This window comes from Spermophilus citellus (assembly GCF_964194105.1).
Source record: "Spermophilus citellus genome assembly, chromosome: 14".
Taxonomy (NCBI): Eukaryota; Metazoa; Chordata; class Mammalia; order Rodentia; family Sciuridae; genus Spermophilus; species Spermophilus citellus.
The window spans coordinates 47,737,506-47,758,668 of NC_138194.1; positions in this window are offsets into that span (position 1 = coordinate 47,737,506).

A 21,163-nucleotide genomic window follows, 5' to 3' on the forward strand; every position below is an offset into this window, starting at 1 on the left:
AAAATGAAATGGGCTGGGGTTATAGCTTGGTGGCAAAGTGTCCCTGAATTTGGTCTATAGTACCCTCCAACACACACACACACACACACCAAATAAATAATAAAAATAAAAATGCAGATGGATTGCTCATGGAAATAGGGGCTAGATAAAGGATGAAGAAGGTTGAAATATATCTACTATATTGAGTCTTGATCTATTCAGTGGATGATGGTGACCTGTGATAAGATGTGAAAGACTGAGAGAGGATATAGGTTTCTGGTAAGTATAGGGAAATCAAGTTTTGAAGACTCATTTCTCACATAACCAAGAAGAAATGTCAGATTGATTAAAGAAGTGCAATAGGATGTGCTGTTACCTCCTCTTACCCACATAGGTGACTAAAGCTACTGTTATGGGTTGATTATGAGATATCCTCCAAAGTGTTAATGTTAGGCAATTTTTATTCAAGGAGATTTAGGGGTGAAATGATGAGAGGTGTAACCTCATCAGTGGATTAATCCATCCATCAGATGGACAATACTTTGAAAGGATTAATGATTGCAACTGTAGGCAGGTAGAATATAGCTGAAGAAAGTAGGTCACTGGGGACATTCCTTTGGGGCTTATATTTTGTCCTGTGTTTTTTTCTCTTTCTCTTTCTCTCCCACACTCTGCATTCCTTTTGCCATGAGCGGAGCTGATTTTCTTTATGATACCTTTTCAACCATGATGTTCTGCCACATCTCAGGTCCAGATTAATTGGTGTTGGTCAACCATGGACTGAATGTCTGAAATAAGGAGCCCAAAGTAAACTTTTCTTCTCTTAAGTTGTTCTTATTCCATGTTTACTTAGACCTGTCAGGGGCAATGTCTTCCTTCTCAAAAATTTTAGGAGCATATAGGAAACAAGTGTTAAATTGAATATGAGATTAAATCTTAAAACAGGTGAGAGATAAATTAGGATGGCAAAAGCAATCTTCTTGAGAATGTAAGAGGGAACCGAGATCGAGTCATGAGGAAGAATTTGACCTTGGAGATGATTGGTTGTATTTCATCTGCTGTCACTGAAGGTGTTAGCAAGTAGGTAGGGGATTTGGTATGAAAAGAATATGAAGTGTTCTCATAGCAAGAATATCAGCTGAGTTAGTTTTCCTCTCTGACTCTGGGTACATATGCTCATGTATGTATGGTGGAGGTAGTTACAGGTTGTATGGGAGCCATTGAGAGGTCACAAAGCCTTTTGAAGGGTTTTGTGTAGACCAGTTAGTATGAAATAGTCATTTTAATGAATAGAGTGCTAACATCCTCAGTAAGGATCATAAGATTGTCAGTTTCTGTTTTGTGTTCATTTGAGATTTAGGACATGAATAATGCTGCTCAGTATTTGAAGGTTTTTTCCTGCACATCATGAATAGCTTTATTATAGGAACAGAGTAGGTGAATATTTGAGTTTTACTAGTATTGTAGTTTTTTCAGGAAATCACAAATAGAGAAAGAGTAAGGCAGGAGAAATGTTTTAGTCTGGAATCAACAATTTGGATTATTTCATAACACTCCATTTCAAAATGCTGGTATAAATTTAGCCAAAAGCTGAAACAAATTAAAAAAATAGTTTATTTAGTTTTTTTTCTTTTTACCAATTTAACTGTTTAAGTATCATTCAACTTACATTGCTCAGTTAGTCTCCAAATGATAATGAAGGGTAATTAAAAAACAAGAAGAAAACATAAATAATATGTCTTTACTTGGGAACCAAGAAAACTTAATACTAAGGAAGAAACTTCCCCTTTCCCAGCTATGGTTAAAATAACTACTCTTATAAGATTTCTTTGAATAATTTGACAGTTCTGAGTCTTACAAACATGATAAGCCAAGAACATATTTACAGTCCTTTTGGCAGCTTGGCTGCTGTTCTTATTGTTAGCCTTGTAGCGTTTTTTCACTAAGTACTGCCACATTGGATCAAATAAATTATTTGGACATCAGGCATTGTTTTTGAACTGAGATACTTTTGAGGCATTTCCTAATTAACTGATTTCTGCTTTTTAATGTGATCCATTTAAATGCACACACATGAAAGTAGTAGAGGAAAAGGGCTAGTGATTTCTGTTTACCAGATACTTTAAAACCTGATTTAATCACCTAAACAATTTTATGAAGTAAATGTCATCATCTCCATTTTAGACAATAAGAAATCAAAGTTAAGAAAATGTATATCATTTGCTCAAAGGCACATATTTAGTAACTGCCCGAACCTGGGTTTGAGCCCAGATCTGTCAGTCTACCAAATCTATGTGCTTTTTAGGTCAGAAAATTGCCTCCAGGTTTCTAACTGAATGTCTGTATCACTTTAATTTGTGCAACCATGTAATATTTAAACTAATGGAAGTGATGAAAATAGGCACATAAACAAATAGTCTAGCCATTCGACATCATTTAAAGTATATATAAAGCAATTCAAAATCCTTCCTAAAACAACATAAGCTCTCAAAATTCTTAGTACATGATGTACCATTTACTAGTGCTTGAAGTAGTTTTTGATAATATAAATTGTTTTTAATTATCTGTATTTATTAAATATTAAATTAAAGATTTTGTGCTGCTGACTATAGAAACCAAACCCACATCAGCCCTTTCTGTTTTCTCAGCTGATTCAAATGAAACCAGATAATTCCATCTGTTTAATTCCCTTTGACCCAATTCACAGTCACCACTAAATGGATTCCAGAAATACCAGTCTGTCGCTTATGGAGTTTTTTTTAAAGCAAGTCTAATGGATCAAAGTGTGTCATTCTATCTCCCATCAGTTTATTCATGATACAATAAATTCACATTTTGCACAAATTTAATTCAGTGCTTGGGAAAGATGTAAGGTCTTCACCTCAAAGACATATGTGTGTATACTTTCCTCCCTCATGTACTATATAGTTATAGATATGGACATGCACATATTTATAACAAGTATGCATATGAATATATGTGGGTATATAAATATTTATTTATGTTATTTCTTTAATAATAATGTAGAATATCAAACTATAACCATAGGACTTCTATATATATTTACCCTATAAAAATTCAGATAAAGGAAAGATGTGTGGTGCCCATAAATATTAGCAATACAGTTAGCAGTTAAAATTATTTGGTACTTGTTAAGTTTTTTATGTGAATTATCTAAACTGTCTATTAAAATTTATTGTTATATAAAATTATGGCTAAATTAGTAGTATAAAACAATAAGCATTCATTATCTCAAAGTTCAATGATAACATTCTAGAAGCGGTCCACCCAGGGACCACTCATTCCAGATGTCTCGAAAGGTTGCTGTCAATCCACTAGTTATTCCAACTGCAGTTGCTAAACTGGAGCCGAAGAACACATTTACAAGCCCATTTGGTTGTTGCAAAATGTTCAAGTTAATTTTATAAGGGCATCTCCTCTGAACTGCCTCATAACATGGCAGGCTGGCTCCTTGCAGGGTGAGTAATCCAAGGGAAAACTAGAAAGTATGCTCATAGTGGAAGAAGCTGTTGTGTTTAACTTAATCTCACAATGACACCCATCACTTCTGCCATACTACATGTAAGAGCAAGTTTAAAGGCTCATCCTATTATCTAGAAGATGATGTTATGATTTGGATATAGTTTTTTTTTTTTTTTTTTTTTTTTTCCAAAAGGTTCTTGTGTTGGAAACTTGGTCCCAAAAGTGTGATGTTAGAAAGTGCTGGGACCTTTAAGAACTAGGGCCTTGCAGGAGGTACTTAGGTTACTGGAGGGATGCTGCTCTTAAAAGTGATTAATTTGGTAGGTTTTGTAGGATCAAATTAGTTCCTGATAGATGAGTTGCTATAAAATAGTAAGCCTGGCTCTTCCCCTTGCTCTGACTTTCTGTCTTGTATGTGATCTCTCCCTCCTGCACACATTCCTACCATTATGATACTATCCTCCATGAAGTCCTCGGCACCACTGAGCCAATGCCAGCACCATCCCCCTGAATCTTCACAACTTTAAGCTAGATACAGACTGCATAATAAAGTATGCAGGCTCAGGTATTAAATTTTATTAACGGAACACTGACTAATAACAGATGATATTATAGAAGAACATGAATACTAGGAAACTGAGGATTACTGGAGTTCATCTTAGAGACTGCCTATCATAACCATAAAATTCATTTTATACTGTAGGCGCTATTTTATATAGATAAGAAAATCGTGGTACAGGTTGGTTATAACTTTCCCCATGTTATACAGATGAAAATGCAAGCAGGCCAGGATTCAAGTTCAGAAAGTATTTATGGAGACTAGAGAAATTCCTAGAATTTAAAATTCAGACACAGAAGCAGTACATTCCAGGAAAGAAAATAGAGTAAAAGCACAAAACAGCTGTGCAAGTTTTAAGTGATATGTAACATTAATAGTACGGAAGCATTGATTTAGAAGTTGAAGGTTAGGGAGTTTGGATTTGGATAAATAAGAAGTTGTCCATTTTTTTTAAACGGAAAACAAAATTATCAAAGTCTGGCTTTATAAAGACTTCTCTGGAAGTTTGTAGATAGTCTGAAGTGGTATGATACAAAAGGTATGGAGATCTGTTACAATAGGTAGATATGCTGCAGTGAGGATCTGGCCAAGAGGAGAGAGCATGGAAAGAACAGGGAATATCTATAAATAAGAATTCCTGGGAATGTTTGACTTACCTAGTATCAAAATTAACTCCAAACTTTTGATAAGGAGGCATTGTGATAGAGGAAATTCAATGATAATCTCTACAGGCAAGTTTTTTTTTTTTATTAGATTTCTTCAGTTTTGCTCCCTGAAGTTTGGGACAGGCCATTATAGTTCTTGTTGAATAAATAAATGACTTTCAGATATTGGATAAAGACTCCATATAGCTCAAAAAAGACAAAAAAATGTAAAGAAAGATTAAGCTTATAAGGTTTCATGCAGTCAAAACAACCAGATTTCATGAGAACTGGAGAACACTAGAAACCAGCACACTATTCACTTGAGTTTGTTTGTGTAGTAAATGGTTTTCTATCTCTTCTCTCTCTCTATCTCCTCATCATTCCCAGCCTTAACTATCTCACACTATTGTTATAAGCACATGAGCACCCTTCTCTGCTGTGTTGTGACAGGCTTCCCAGATTTTCAGTTTGCCTTAGCTTTGTTTTGCATTGGTGAGAACTCCAATTTATACATATGGCCTAGAAGATTCATTACCAAGTGCTCATAAACTCTTCTCATGTGAGTTCAAATGAAAAAGAGATTGAAATCAAACATTTCTATCTGAATCAGGATATCTCCCTTGGCATAATTGACACTGACAGTGGACAGGTTGGTAACAGACACACTACCTGGGAAGATGGCATCAATGAAGCAGTCAATTTTATGGTCAAGTGCAGTGCCATATACATTATTTCTAATCATTGACAATAGATTGCCCTTGATGGGACTGAAATATTAGGCAAGGAAACTTAAAGGATTTAGGTAATTGACTTAATGTAGCACATATCATAAGTGGTTTTAAACAAGACTTCAAATCTACTGCTTTCTCACTCTAAAATGTATACCTTGTCCTTTCTATTTCTCACTGCAAGATACTACTAAGAAAATTAAGGAAGTTAAAATCAGAATGTCTGTTTTTTTCTGATTGGGAATCATCTAGGCCAAACTATAATGGGCCAGGTGCTAGTTAGTGTAGTCAGCCAATTTCCCTGATCCTACATCAGCCTCACCTTACATCCAACACATAATGACTCCAAGATGGATAAAATCTGTCTTCATGCTTTTCTTATAATTAAACATTGTAGAACTTAAACCTTATATTTCTAGCCTTTATGAACAGAGCTGTTCTTTAAGATGTTATATAATCTTACTATGATAACTGTAGTTATTGAAATATATTGGCAGAATTCTAGCAGAAAATTTTAAGAATTTGTAGAGTTACTATGCTAATCAGCTTGTCCTCACGGTGAAAAAATACCTGACAAGAGCAACTTGGAGAGGAAAAGTTTATTTTTTGGCTCATGGTTTCAGACAGTCAGTCCATAGTTGGCCAACTCCATTTCTCTAGGCACAAGGTGAGGTGGAACATCATGGTACAAGGATATGGAAGAGGACCACTGCTCTCCTGGTGACTGGAAAAAGGATAAATCAAGGTGAAGGACCCTCAGGAAAGATGAACCCTTCCAGGACATGTCCCCAGCAAACCACCTTCTAGCCACACTCCTATTTAGTTTTTACCCAGTCAGTTGATTCAAATTAAGATGGACCAGTGAGGTTATGGATCTTATAATCTAATCATTCCAACTCTGAATGTTCCTGCACTAACACAGAGGCTTTGAGAAGACACTTCATAGCCAAACCCAAACAGTTATGTAACTTCCACATCAGATATACGTTAGAAGAGTTAATTATTTTTTAGCTGTTTAGCTCTAGGTAGTGGGTAGTTCCACTTATGTGACAAAGAAAAGAAATAGTCAGTGGAAAGACAGAAAGTATAAACAGGAGAGAGAAAATTAATTCAGTGAGGCAACTGAGAAGGAAGGAGGGGGTGGAAATAAAATAATTGCTGAGAAAATAGGTAAAGACATGTATCTTTTCGTAAGTGACAAGAAGGAGAAGATATGGTCAAATAAGAGAAATCTAACTGGACACCACATTCTAAATAAAGAAGTAAATGATGTGTTTTTCTAGGTGAAAGGAGTGAAGCAAGAATTTGTACTTGAGAAATAGAGAAAAGGTCTGGAAAATAATTTATCCATAAGATTCACTCATGCAAATTTATATGGGATTATATTGACATCAATACACCAATAATATTAATTTAATGTTCATTGTATTTACAAGTATGTTCTAAAGCAGAAAATAATATCTAGTTATCCTTCATATGATTCAGACACTACTACAGTACCATTCATGTAGTAGTTGCTTAATAAATTTTGTTCATAAATAAATGAGGAAATAAATAATATTGTGTTCTATCTTTCATTTAAAACATAATTATATTGTGTTATAACTTCAAAGTCCTATTTGGAAATATTTGAGCAATTATTTAATAGATTTTAAAATCTGCTTATGCATTTGTAGTTTAGCTATTAATGTTAAGCATTTATAACAAAAAATCTGTATAATCAGAATGGCTTAAGTTCTGTGACATAAAGATAGGAATGTTTTTACTAGGTAATATTATTGTTGAGAAAAATTCTTAAATTCATTTTCATAAAAAGTAGAAAATTATTGACAAACACATCTAAATTTGCAGATTGGTTATTTTTCAGAGGTTATTTGGGGTCATAATTGTAAATCTCATTACCTTGCTTGAAGGAGGTCTCTTTCATTATTATGGTGCTGAGGTCCATATCCCTGAAGCTAATTGCAAGGTAGAGCTGCAGAGTTCTAATTGTTTGCCATCAAAATAGCTGTGTAAGCTTGATTAACAGTGTTCAGCAACATTCATAATAGTCCAAGCCTGGCCCTGCATAAAATAGAAACTGGGAAAAAAATCAATAAGATTTAATAAGATCAGGAACAATCACTTACAATAGTACATCAATCACACAAAGTAATAGGTGCAGGATTTGATAGGGTCCTGAACTGCCTGAGAGATTCATAACCAGTACTCGTTAATGATTTGTTCATTTGCATTTTATCAATCCAGCTACAGCTGACAAGCAGAAGGAGCAGGAAAGAAATATGTTGACTTAAACTCATCAGCTTTGCAATTAAAAAAATAACATATAATAGCAAATGTCTTGTCACATGGAACTCTGATGTTATTACAAAGATTTGTGCAATCATTGGCTCTTCATACTGAGCTGCTGTTAGACTTACAGAAGAGCTGGGATAACAGTGTCCCTGTGGTCACTAGGAAGTCTCAAAATGTTAGAAAGAATGTCCATGTGAATATAAATTTCCTTTCTACCTCTCATAGACCCCAATTGCATAATAATATTTAATGGAGAATGTGCATATTTCCTTGTTTTTATCTCTTTGAAATAAATGAGGCTCCTGGCTTTGCCTGAGGCAAAGCCTCTATCAAATGCTAAAACAATCATAATGAGATGGCTTTCTGGTGATTATTGCTTATCATTATATCTTCTTTCAGTTGATGTTATGACTTTATAAAGTAATCATGCTATATTTACAATCTTTATTAAAACACATTTTGGGAAGTAAGGTAAATGGATAAAATAAAATTGTGTAAACAAATTTCTGATTCTAAATAAATGATAGTCAGTAATATGAAAAAATAATCCCCCTATAAACATCAGAGGCATAATGAAAAGTCTGAGCTATTTCCAAGAAATTCATGTGGATTCCTGCTTTGAAAATTTCATACAGGTTTTCTATGGAGAGAATTATGAGTGGTGGGATGCAGAGCACATTGTCAGAAGCCAGCAGTGGTACCATCCAAAATGTGGATTAATTAGTCTCTGTCCAAAACTACAGTAAATAATGTGCTACTTCAGAGAAAAACATTATGATTCAGGTCTGTATAGATGATGTTTAAATAGCTGATTTCTGTATAGGATGCTTTAATTCAATCAAAGTACAGGTAAAATCCCATTATGATAGACTCCATGGGGCCTCTAAATTGTTTTGTTGTGGTAGAATTTGGTTAAAATGAATAAATACATTTATCACATTCTCAGTGTGCAGTACATACTAGAGAGTCAGACTGGATGCCCAGCCCTTTTCTATTGAATTAACACATGAAAAGAAATGCTTTGAATGGAAGAGGGAACCAGGAGCAAAATATAAAGCTCCCTACTTTTCAGGCTTTCCCGTATCTTAAATCACTTTAAAGTGATCTCGCTGTTAAGATAACATATTTTTTTTCTTTCCTTTCCTAAAGGTAAAATTGATTAGGGTGACCAGAATATTGAAATCTCAAGTAGTGAAGAAAATAAAAGTAATTATTATTTGCTTTGACAAAAATAATTGTAAAAAACTCAATTATATGATGCTTTATCTACTTTCCCTGTAAAGTAAACCATCCAGAATCAAATACTTCAATTGAGTTGACTTTTCTACAACGATTAATTAGAGAGGATTAGTAAATTTACCAAAAATCAATTCATAGGGTGCCTATTTGCCTAAAAGCAAATTGATAAATGTCCAATTTATTGAAAGATCAATTCACATTAATTTTTGGCATTCAATGATTTGTTTTTGGCTAATTGATTCAAATATCAATTGTTTAAGAGTCCTTGTAATATGAAAATGGTTTTATTATTCTGAACATTCTTTTCTTTCATTCTGAAAAAAAAACATTTTTAGCACTGATATCATAGACCTAGGAGACACAGAAAGTAATGAAACATGCAAAGACTTTACAACATAAACAATATATATCTTACAAATATTCTAATAATATAAACATTAGTTATCTGCTCTCACAGTTCAGAAGAAGGAGGTTGGTAGAGTGTCCATTTGATTTATCATCTCCAAGCCATGGCCCTTTTGACAGTAGAAAGTGGGCTGTTAATAATCACATTAGAATAGGAGGAGTAAACAAGGACTGTTTCAAGAAAACCTGAATATATGCTCACCTTAGCTATAAGAGAATAAGGTAAGTGTAGTTGAGAAATAGTATGAGAAAACTGATGAGTTGAAATGTTGAAAGTAAGTAGAATTTCCTCATTCCATGTGAACAAAATCTATTTCATGGATAAATGAATGTGGGCAATAAGACACAGTCAAGGAAGTGTCTTGAGTGTTCACTAAAGGGAGAAAGACCTTGGAAAGATCAGCTGTGGCTGAATATGGAGGACCTTAGATGTAGATTTTGTTCACAAGAATGGCAGATTCATTTTTTCAAGTTTTTTTTTTTAATAGTGAAATAGAAGTAAAACCTATGGTATTAAGCGGTTAGTGGTTTCTATTCCAAAAACAGAGACCCATATTTGCTTCCCAGCTCCACATTGACAACTTTGTGAAATTGTTTCATCTCCATAAATTTTATTTTCCTGTATGATGCATAGAAATCACCTACAGTATGCTTAGCACATGGCAAGCACTCAATGCTTATTAGTTGTTATTATTTTAAAAATACACTAATTGTAAGGGCATAATTAAGAACTTATCTCAAATTTTATGCCTTTAACTATGAGAAAATGTTAAATGACAAACTGATAAATAATATCATTAATAATGATGAATAAATAATAAGGCTTCAATGAAATTTCTATAGTATAATGAAAAAATATACCTGATGGCATTCTTGAGAATGGAAGAAGACAAGACTAAGCAAAGGAATATTATTTGAGAAATGTATTGCAAATACTTTGGTAGCTCCCCAATAACTAAGCCTCCTAGAAGTCACCCCTTTGTGAGTTCTTTAGCTTTCTCAATCATACATGTGATACAAGTTAAATATGGTAAGCATTTTCACATTAAAATGTGTCTGCTTCCTTTTGGAGTGGAAATATTCTTGTGACTTTTCTATTTCTCATTCCCCAGTGTATTGTAGGTGCAAAAGGGTCTATAATTTATCTATAGTTTACAATTTTTGAAATTCAGAGAACCAATAACCAAGCATCCTTATTCATACCCAGACCTGATTTAGATGACAAGATCCTGTTCTTTGAGATAATATCTGGTGTAAAAATTAGATGAGATTTTGCATTTTGGGAAGATAGCAGAAGTGTGTAGTTTGTATGTGGAAGGGAAATAAGCCATTTGGGGCTATGGGGATAATTTTACTTTGGTGCACCCTCTTCTACAATGAAGTATGTCCCCTACTGGTCATGCATTTATATATTCCTCTCTTCCATTGACTCTGAGCTTGACATGTGACTATGACCTTGACCTTTAGCTAAAGGGACAAAAATAAGTATAATATAAATGGTATTCTGATAAGTCCATCCCTTTGAAGTTGGTCTTTGTAGAATGCTCCTTCTCTGTACCCTGAAGCTGCAAGAAAGTCCAGGTAGAAAGACCAAGATAACAAGGAAGTAAAAAGATATCCTCCCAAGTTTTAACTGTTTCACTCACCCAAGCTAAAGTGCTGAGCAACTAACGAGGCCACCAGTGCATTTCACCCTAAGAGATGCCAGGGGAACAGAAATATGCCATTTCAACCAAGCCCACCCTTAATTATATGATGTGGCAAATACATGCTTATTGTTTTACAATATTGAGTTTGGGGTTAGTATTTTATAGAGCAAACAGATAACTGAAACAAATCCATTTATTTGATTCCTTCCCATTTATTATTAGTTTTAATTCTTGTGCTATTCAACATAAGAAGTTAGGGCCTACTCCCACATGATGAAGATTAGGACCTACTTTTTCTTCTATTAGACTCAGAGTCTCTGGTTTAATTCTTAGGTCCTTGATCCATTTTGAGTTGAGTTTTGTGCATGGTGAGAGATAGGGGTTTAGTTTCATTTTGTTGCATATGGATTTCCAGCTTTTCCAGCACCATTTGTTGAAGAGGCTATCTTTTCTCCAGTGCATGTTTTTGGCACCTTTGTCTAATATAATATAATTGTAATTTTGTGAGCTAGTCTTTGTGTCCTGTATTCTGTACCACTGTTTCAGTGCCAATACCATGCTGTTTTTGTTACTATTGCTCTGTACTATAGTTTAAGTTCTGGTATAGCAATACCACCTGCTTCACTCTTCCTGCTTAGAATTGCTTTAGCTATTCTGGGTCTCTTATTTTTTCAGAGGAATTTCATGATTGCTTTTTCTATTTCTATGAGGAATGCCATTGGGATTTTGATCAGAATTGCATTAAACCTGTATAGTGCTTTTGGTAGTATGGTCATTTTGATAAAATTAATTCTGCTTATCCATGCGCAGGGTAGATCTTTTCATCTTTTAAGGTCTTCTTTGACTTTTCCCTTTAGGGTTCTGTAGTTTTCTTTATATACATTTTTCACCTCATTTTTAAGTTGATTCCCAAGTATCTTGTTTTTTTTTTTTGTTTGTTTGTTGTTTTTTTTTTTTTGTTTTGTTTTTTGAGGATATTGTGAATGGGGTAGTTTTATTCATTTCCTTCTCAGAGGATTTGTCACTGATATATAGAAATGCCTTTGATTTATGGGTATTGATTTTATATCCTGCTACTTTGCTGAATTTATTTACTAGTTCTAGAAGTTTTCTGGTGGAGGTTTTTGGGTCTTCTAAGTGTAAAAAAAGCATAGTGTCAGCAAATAGTGCTAGTTTAAATTCTTTTTGTCTTATACTTATCCCTTTAATTTCTTTCATCTGTCTAATCACTCTGGCCAGTGTTTCAAGAACTTTGTTGAATAGAAGTAGTGAAGGAGGGCATCCCTGTCTTGTTCCAAATTTTAGAGGGAACAACATGCTACTGAATGAATGATGGGCAACAGAAGACATCAAGGAGGAGATTAAAAAATTCTTAGAGGTAAATGAGAACACAAACACAACATATCGAAATCTCTGGGACACTATGAAAGCAATACTAAGAGGAAAATTCATTGCATGGAGTTCATTCCTTAAAAGAAGAAAAAGTCAACAAATAAATGACCTCATGCTGAGGCTGACTTTTGAGCTTGTGATCCTCCTACCTCAGCCTCCTGAGCTTCTGGGATTACAGGCGTATGCCTCCATGCCTGGCGATTTGTTGGATTATTATGTGTAAAGATGTATGATGTTACAATGATTGACTGTAAAGTGTTTAATTTGAAATCAGTAGATTTTTTATATCTAAAGAGGACAGAAAACCAAAGGAAAAAGAAATGAATTTATAAAGATGGGATGGAAAGAATGACTTTAGTTTTAAAAACAAATTTTAAATGTCATTTTATCTATTCTGGAAACTTTAAAAGAAGATACTACTTTAACATCCATGCTCTCACAAGCACAGGAAAGCCAGTAATAAAGGAATGCTCATTTATATACATACTTCTCATTTTGTTCTACTTCTGCTTGTGTTCAGTGGTTTCTCTCCAAGGCTCTGCACAGTAGGCAGAATAATTCCTCCCATAAATATAGCCATGTGTTTATACTTGGAAACCGTGTGTATGTTAGGTTTCATGGAAAAATGACTTGGCATATGTAGTTAAGGTTACTAACCTTAAAGCTGGGAGATTATCCTGGATTGTGTGCTTGGGACCAATCTAATTGTATGAATACTTAAAAGCCAATAACTTTTTTCCAGATGGAGACAGAGAGATGTGAAGGAAGAGAAAGGAAAACATATTCAGAAGGAAAGGGGGTAAGAGATTCCAAATATGAGAAGTTTGGTGTGCATCTTTGTTGGTTTGAGATATAGAGAGTATGTGCACAGGCTCAAGGTAGATATTTCAGGGGATAAAGACATCCCTTAGCTGACAGCCATCAAGAAAACGTTGACCACAGTCCTGTAACTGCAAAGAATTAAAGTTGACAACACTTGCATATACTGAGAAGCAGATTCTTCTTCAGAAGCTCCAGAAAGGAAGATAAAGTTTAATTTTTTGGCTTATAAAAGCAAGAACAGAGGAACTAGCTAAATCACAGTGTCCCTAGTCTTCTAACCTATGGCAATTATAAAGTAATAAATGGTAGTTGTTTTAAGTCACTACATTTTCTTGTAATTTTTTATGGCAGCAATAGAAAACCCGCATGCTCTATTCTCCAGGTTCTCTTATTTGTGCCTGGCTTATCTTGCACACCATTTATGCATCACCTCAGAACCTGTTGGCCTTATCTGTCTTTTATTTCATCCACTAATGTAGTGACCATTTCTGAAAAGGCCCCGATAAACGGAATTATCTTGACATTCTGCAGATGTCATGCTGTCATTCTGGTTCACAATAATGATAAAATTATTTCAATTGGGTCAGGTGCACAAGGACTGGGAAATATGCTCAGTGTCCTAAGATACGGTATTTGTACAAGAAGAGAGAAAAATTAAATCTCAAGAAAAAAGCAAGTGAACCATTTAAGAGTTTAAAGGTATGTGGGTGTCCTAAGACTTCCCCTTTTCTCTCTTCTGTGATTCCCAACTGCCATGGAGAGGCAGGGTCTGGTGGGAGCTATTTTCATTTTGAAGGAAATTTATACTTCACTTGGAACTCCTGATCTAGTTCATTTATTAGAAGACTGCAATTCTTAAGCAGGACTCAGGCTGAAGTGCAGAAGTCTTCTCTGCCACCTAGCCTGTATGATCAAACGAAACTAATGATTCTAGTGGTATCTCTGTTGAGTAAGGACAGTAAGTGACAAGCCCTATAGCAGAACTGAAATGTGGGCTCAGCTTCAGAACAAGAACAAGACCTTCTCCAATAATGACTATTTTCAAAATATCTACAATGTCTCTGACAACTGAACGTTTCCACTAATCCATCCACATTGTCTGCTTACAGAATTGTATTTGTCCATTGTTATGGCTTGGGTACGAGGTATATGTGGTATCTCTCAAAGTTCCTGTATTCACGCTGGAGTTGAAATGATGAGATTAAGAGAGCCATGACCTAAGCAGTGGATTAATCCATTTGACTGATAATTTAAATGGATTGCTGAGTGGTAAGTGTAGGTAGGTGGGGCATAGCTGAAGGGAGTTAAGTCACTGGAGGCATGTCTTGGGAGTTCATATTTTGTCCCTGATGCCTTGCTCTATCTCTCTATGCTACCCAATATGATAAGTTGAACAGCTTCCTTTGCCCTGCCCTTTTACCATGATGGTCCACCGCACCTTGGGCCAAGAGTGGCTATGGACTGAGACCTTTAGAACCAGGATCCCAAAATAAACTTTCCCCCGCTCTAAGTTGTTCTTTTTTTTTTTTTTTTAAAGAGAGAGTGAGAGAGGAGAGAGAAAGAGAGAGAGAATTTTTAATATTTATTTATTTTTTTAGTTCTCGGCGGACACAACATCTTTGTTGGTATGTGGTGCTGAGGATCGAACCCGGGCCTCACGCATGCCAGGCGAGCGCGCTACCGCTGAGCCACATCCCCAGCCCTCTAAGTTGTTCTTGTCAGGTATTTGCTTACAGTGACAAAAAGCTATCTGACACAGCCATCATCTGAACTTACCCTACCATGGAATGAACTCCACCTCTTCTTACTTACAAAACTGAGGCTCTGAATAATAGATATAACGAATGACAGGAGAAATTCAAATGATGCCATTGTTGGACTGCATTGATCCCCTCTTATGCCATTTCTGATAGAACAGGTTTTATCTACCTCCCTCCAGCCACTCTATGGAACTAGTTCAGCACAGCTTTATGTAACAGATAGTCAATGCCAATTTTCCTCAAGTTTATGTGACACACCTTCAAACTTCTTTCTTCATAGTTCTTTGTTTGATTCTATGGTGTGGAATGAGAAAGAATCCACTCAACACTTATGCATATGCAACTTGGAACTATGAAAGAGGTAACACACATTATTTAGCCCTTGAAACAATAGAGAATGGTAGTAGCAAATAAACATTTTTCTTATTCTCATCAAAAATAATCCTAAATCCATTTTACACAGCTTACAGATTCCATAAATTCATGCCATCATCAAACACAAGTGGCTGCCTTGAGAGTACATATATTTTTGTAAGATGAGTAAAATTAATTTCTTCTTCTGAGCAAGTTATTGACATGGCATTTAGTTAACTTCAAATATTTAAGTGGGGGAATTCCTAAAAAGAAATTTTCCCTTATTATCACCATATAATAACTGACAATGAGAAATAAGCATTGATATATTATTATGTCAACATAGAGACAGGAGTCATTTTTGCCAATTAGCTAAATTTCTATAGAAGAGGAATCCAATTCACATGTTTTTTTTTAGTTATCATGTCTTTTCATCTTGGTCTATTTAGAATGGGTAGTCAGCCTTCACTATTATAACCTCGACATGTTTAAATATTATGAGCCAGTTATTTTGAAAAATGCCCCTTAGTTTGAGTTTTCAGCTCTATTCTCATGATTAATTTGAAATGATTCACTTTTCTCATAAATATCAGATCATCCTATCAGGAGGTACATGATTTTGCTTTGTCCCTTAATTGTATTAATTTTGATTACTTGTTTAAAGTGGTGTCTATCTAGCTTTTATTTACAAAGTTACTTATATTATCCTTTTGTAACTAATAAATGCTTTATGGAAAAGTTCCCATTCATATACAAACTTTGCCCACTAGTTTTAGCATCTGTTATTTCCTTACCAACTTATAACAGTTGTCAAATAATTGTTTCCTAATTCTAATTTCATACTTCCTTCCTCATGTGTTAATTAACATAGCACCAAAAGAAAAAAAAAACTTTCTAGCTTTGATACATGCATTTTTAATTATATCAGCTTAGCCTCATTGATTCCTATTTTAGTCAATGAGTTATAATGTATTAATATTTTTATGTATTTTAATGTTCAATTTATCTAATTTTGTAAATGGTATCATCTTTTGGTTGACTCTTGTGTCTTTTTGGCATGTCTCATAATTCTTTTAACACATTAAAAAAAGAAAACTTCTTGAAGAATGTTCCAGGCTTATGTTATATTTTCCCTGATGAAGACCATATGCCCTATAAACTTGCCATTTCTCATTTCTCCAAAGATAACCCACTCCTTTTAGTAAAGAATGGTATCTAGAAACTAAGATCTGAGTGCTATATGAACTCTTTGCTGTTGAGATCTCACTATTCCAAAGCCTAGGTCTCTCAGTCCACACCCCTACACACACACACACACACACACACACACACACACACACACACACATTTGTTACTGACAAAAACCAATTCCTGAGGATGTGAAGTTGAGAAGAAGGAAAAGCCTGTCAGGAACCTGGTGTTTCCTGATCCACTAAGTATATCTTGGTTATAAAATATAAACCTAGTAGTGTGTTTATTTGCTAATGATTTTAAGGTCTTTATGCTCAAATCTAGGTTAATTTTAAGGTCTTTCAGTGTTATGCTCAAATCTAGGTTAATTTTCACACACAATTTTAAAAAATTACTTAATATATTGTTTCACTATTTTGTTATGTGTAATATTCCAGAAGAGTTCAGTGTCTGCAAAGATCACATAAATCAGTTTAGCATTGTCCATTCTTAGAAGTTTGGACCATTGTTAATTTTGTACATAATTTACATAATGTGTAAATGATATACCTTCTTCTTTTTGATCTCAACATTAACATGATTAGAATTGATTAAAATGCTATACTTGTCTTGTAAATTGTGCTTTTCATTGACACCAGTTTTTTTTTATAAGAAGAGTCATTTCTTAATCAGCAATCCAAAAATCAGTTTGTGAAAAATTTCTTCCAGAGAACAAAATACATAAAATATGATTTCAAATGTATGTTTTAATTATTTAAAAAGATCTAGCCAAATAAAATATGGCAAATGGATGCTTTTGCTCTTACGTTTAATAGGGGATGCTGACCCCCAATGATAGGAGACTCCCTCTTCTGATGAATTATGCAATTACATTGATGGATGGTTAATTGAGTTAGTGTGGCAGACCATATGTTTACCCATGACCTGAATGTCATTGATCAGGTTTTGGTTTCACATCTCTGGCCTATGAATGTATATTATTTTGGAAAATACCTGTTTTAAACTTCTGGTTTGCAATGTGCTCTGATATTAATAGAGCCCTCATGTGAACTTTCATAGATGATAGATAGGTAGATAGATAGACAGATAGATAATACTTAGTTCTAGTCTACTGAGAGAGAATGTAAAAGAATATGCACAGCTGGCCCATACCAGAATTGTATAGTAGGAAAAGGATGGGTGTGCAGCCATGTATTCATGAATTAAGTATAGGCAATTGAAATGAATGGAATCTTGTGGCTTCAAGAGAAGTATATAATAAGTATAAGTGTATAGAGAAGTGTATAGGAGAGGACTGACTGAAGACATAGACATTTTGGAATCTTCACTATTCTGATTTTGGAGACTGAACATGCCTTATAATAGCCTTACCTAGTTTCCTTAATGACACAATATAAATAATATCTATCTCATAAAGTGTTGTGAAGTTTAATTAAAATCCTCTATGTATTGTACCAAGTGCAGTTCATAGCAGGAATTCAATTAATATCAATGATTTTCATTGTCCTTATAAATCTCACAAAAATATGTGGCAGTAAGAATAGCAATGACAATAACAATAGCAATAATACAACTTTCATTCCAGTGAACACATAAAGGAATTGTACTGAAGACATTCTCCTAATGATATTTATGACAATTGTTTGACAATTGTATTATTGTCAGAACTGATTACTAAAATTTTATTAGTAGTATTATTATTCCCATTTTGCAGATAACAAAACTGAAGGTACTAGGAGTCAATAAATAATAAATCTTGTTCAAGATCACAAGTTGAATAAGTAGTAGAGCACAAAATCATACTCATGCTATTTAACTCCAAAGCTGATGCATAAACACATATAACACTATTTCTGAACTCAGCAATGGAAAAAAAATAGTTATCATACTCAGCTCTCTTATTTTCATATGCTCACTTTTAAAAGTCTATTCAAATGTCCAAAAATAATAGGAAAACTAAGGCAAGTCAGAATTCTTGATGACAGAGCTTCTACAAACTAATAGAATCACCATGTAGTGATATGTGATTCTGGGTTATCATTATGATCTTCTTGAGTGGCAACTTTGAAAAGGAAAAGAGGATTCTGGTTATCTATTATTCTTCATATAAATATTCTATAAATACTAATAATTCCCCTACATCATAGCACTCATCTTTTAGCTTAGAAAAAAAATATGAACGGATTTTTAAAACCAGTTTCATAGCACTTAATGATGTGTGATCTGTCTTGAGTCTACATGAGAAAAAAAATTCTATCTAGTGGGAAAATACATTTGTATCACATAGCAATATTGGAAGAATTCTAAGTTGCACATCCAAATATTCACCCTCTGATCTACACACCCTGTGTAATCCTTAGATCTGTGAATGTGATGAATGTCTCTCCCATGATTTGTTTAATTATATGTCTCAGTTGACTTTAAGGAAAGCCTGTTATGTGGCATGATTCTGACTTAATCAGCAGAGCTGCTGATTTTAGACATTGAGAGTATGAAAGGGATTTCACAGGAGAATTTCTCTATTGCCAGCTTTGGACATTGAAAGTTTAGGTGACCATGAGACAAGGAAAGCAGAAAGCCATTCAGAGTTAAGCAGTTCCTCACTTAAACAGCCAGTGAAGAAACAAGTACGTCAGTATTGCAACCTCAAGGAATAGGATTCTGAAAATAACCTGAATGAACTTGAAGTTGTGTATTCTCCAGATCCTGTAGATGAGAACCCTGCTTGGCTGACACTTTGTTTTCAGCCTGAGAATCAGTAAATTCTTACCAGGACCAGATATCCTGAGATTGTCATACTGAGCCTAAACTTTATTAAATGAGTGTTGTTTTAGATTACTCAATTTGTGCTTATCTGTTACATAGCAAGAGAAAGCTAATAGATACCATTTAGAATATAACTCATTTATAAGCAAGAAAGTTACACTTAGGAGAATTTTTTTTTAAAAAATGATTATGTGGGCTTATAATATAAAATGTCCACAGGTCTGTTGGCACACAAGTGCCATGCATCTATATAATATATAATTATGATTGGAAGCATGATACATATTTTGGTAAAACATGTCCCTGAACTTTGATTGTTTTTAAGTAACCATTTTGATCTTGAGAGTCAAAACAAACATGTCTGTTTGTTTTTCAAAATGACATAAAGTACTATCTATACTTGTGGAAATCATTTTAAATATTTTCCCTCTAAATCAACAATTTTTAAAGCTATTTAAAAAATGTTAAATGTTTTAAGGTAAGTACTCTGATTTTATGTGAATGCAGCAGAATGTGCATCTAAGTAGCACTTCTTTATCTATGACATATCTTTGATGATTCCTCCAGTTTGACAAGTAACTGTCTGCTTTTGAGCTCTTTACTTTGCATCAACATGGAGATGAAATGAGACTTGAACAACATGTACTGCTGAAGCAAAATAGCATACAATCATTGTATTGTCAAAAAATAAAGCTTTGTAATGGACAAAAATAGCTAATGGAGCAGGATCTTTTCATTCAATCATTGATTTTCTCACAAAAAGTCCAGAATTAACTTAAATATCTTTTGTTCAATGACTTTAGCCTATAATAATAGTAAGGGAAAAAAAGAGAGCTCATGTCTGCTGTATAATTTTTTAGGGCTACATTGAAAGAGATTATGATAATATACATATAATAAAATCATCAACAATGGTCGAGTCCTGTAATTGTGAACTAAATTCAAGAAGGCTGCCTTGAAGATGAGAACTAACAGTGTCTTCATTTTGATTAGCTTACCTTTTCAAGTGTTCTGCTCAGAACCTCTATCACATAAATAGAAGCAAGAACTTTATTATCATCACTATAGCAACTGCAGGGAAATTTATTTCAAAACAGTTGGCTACCTGAAATTTTTTTCTGGATGGAAAGAGGAGCAGATGATATAAAATATTTTAATTCACTTTAAAAAATCATTCTATGGTTTAAACTAATGCACTTTCTTTAATATTAGCAAGACAGTTCAATTGCTTTATATTTTTTTCATTTAAGCAATAAGAGATCATACATATATCTGTGTATTGTATAAGCTAATTTCTATCTTCTTTATGACATAGTGTTCAGCATTATTTTTCCTTTTTTGAAAGCAACTTATACAACTTTATAAGGAATAGTGTGTATTGATGATTCAAATTTTGAGTATGTCACTTCACAATGTTGTTTCTGTGAATTACATTTAAATGAAGAGCATTGCACCAAATAGTAATATATATGAACAAATGAAAATAAGTGAATACTGATTTCTTTGTCTTGTACAAGAATGACCACAGTTTTAAAACAAGTTTATTTATTTTTTGCTCTCTTAAATTTCTGTGAAAGTAAATTCTTTGTTCTTCCTATATCTTTTCATGTCTCTCAACTTTATCATGAACATACATGGTTCAAAGTTGCTGACAATCTGCATTTAAAATAAGATGATCATGTGGTTGGGCTGCCTAGGCAATTTTTAACCTTTATATCATTGCTGGAGCCAGAGTTCTGAGAACTTGGTTTATAATGGCCTTTTAAAAATGCCTTTCTGGACTGATAAGACTTAGTTTTAAAGTAGTCTTTGCCATCTTTAACTGAAAAAGGCATGACAAGATTTCAAGATCTCCTGGAATGTATTTGTATGCATGAATTATGCACATTCTTAAGAT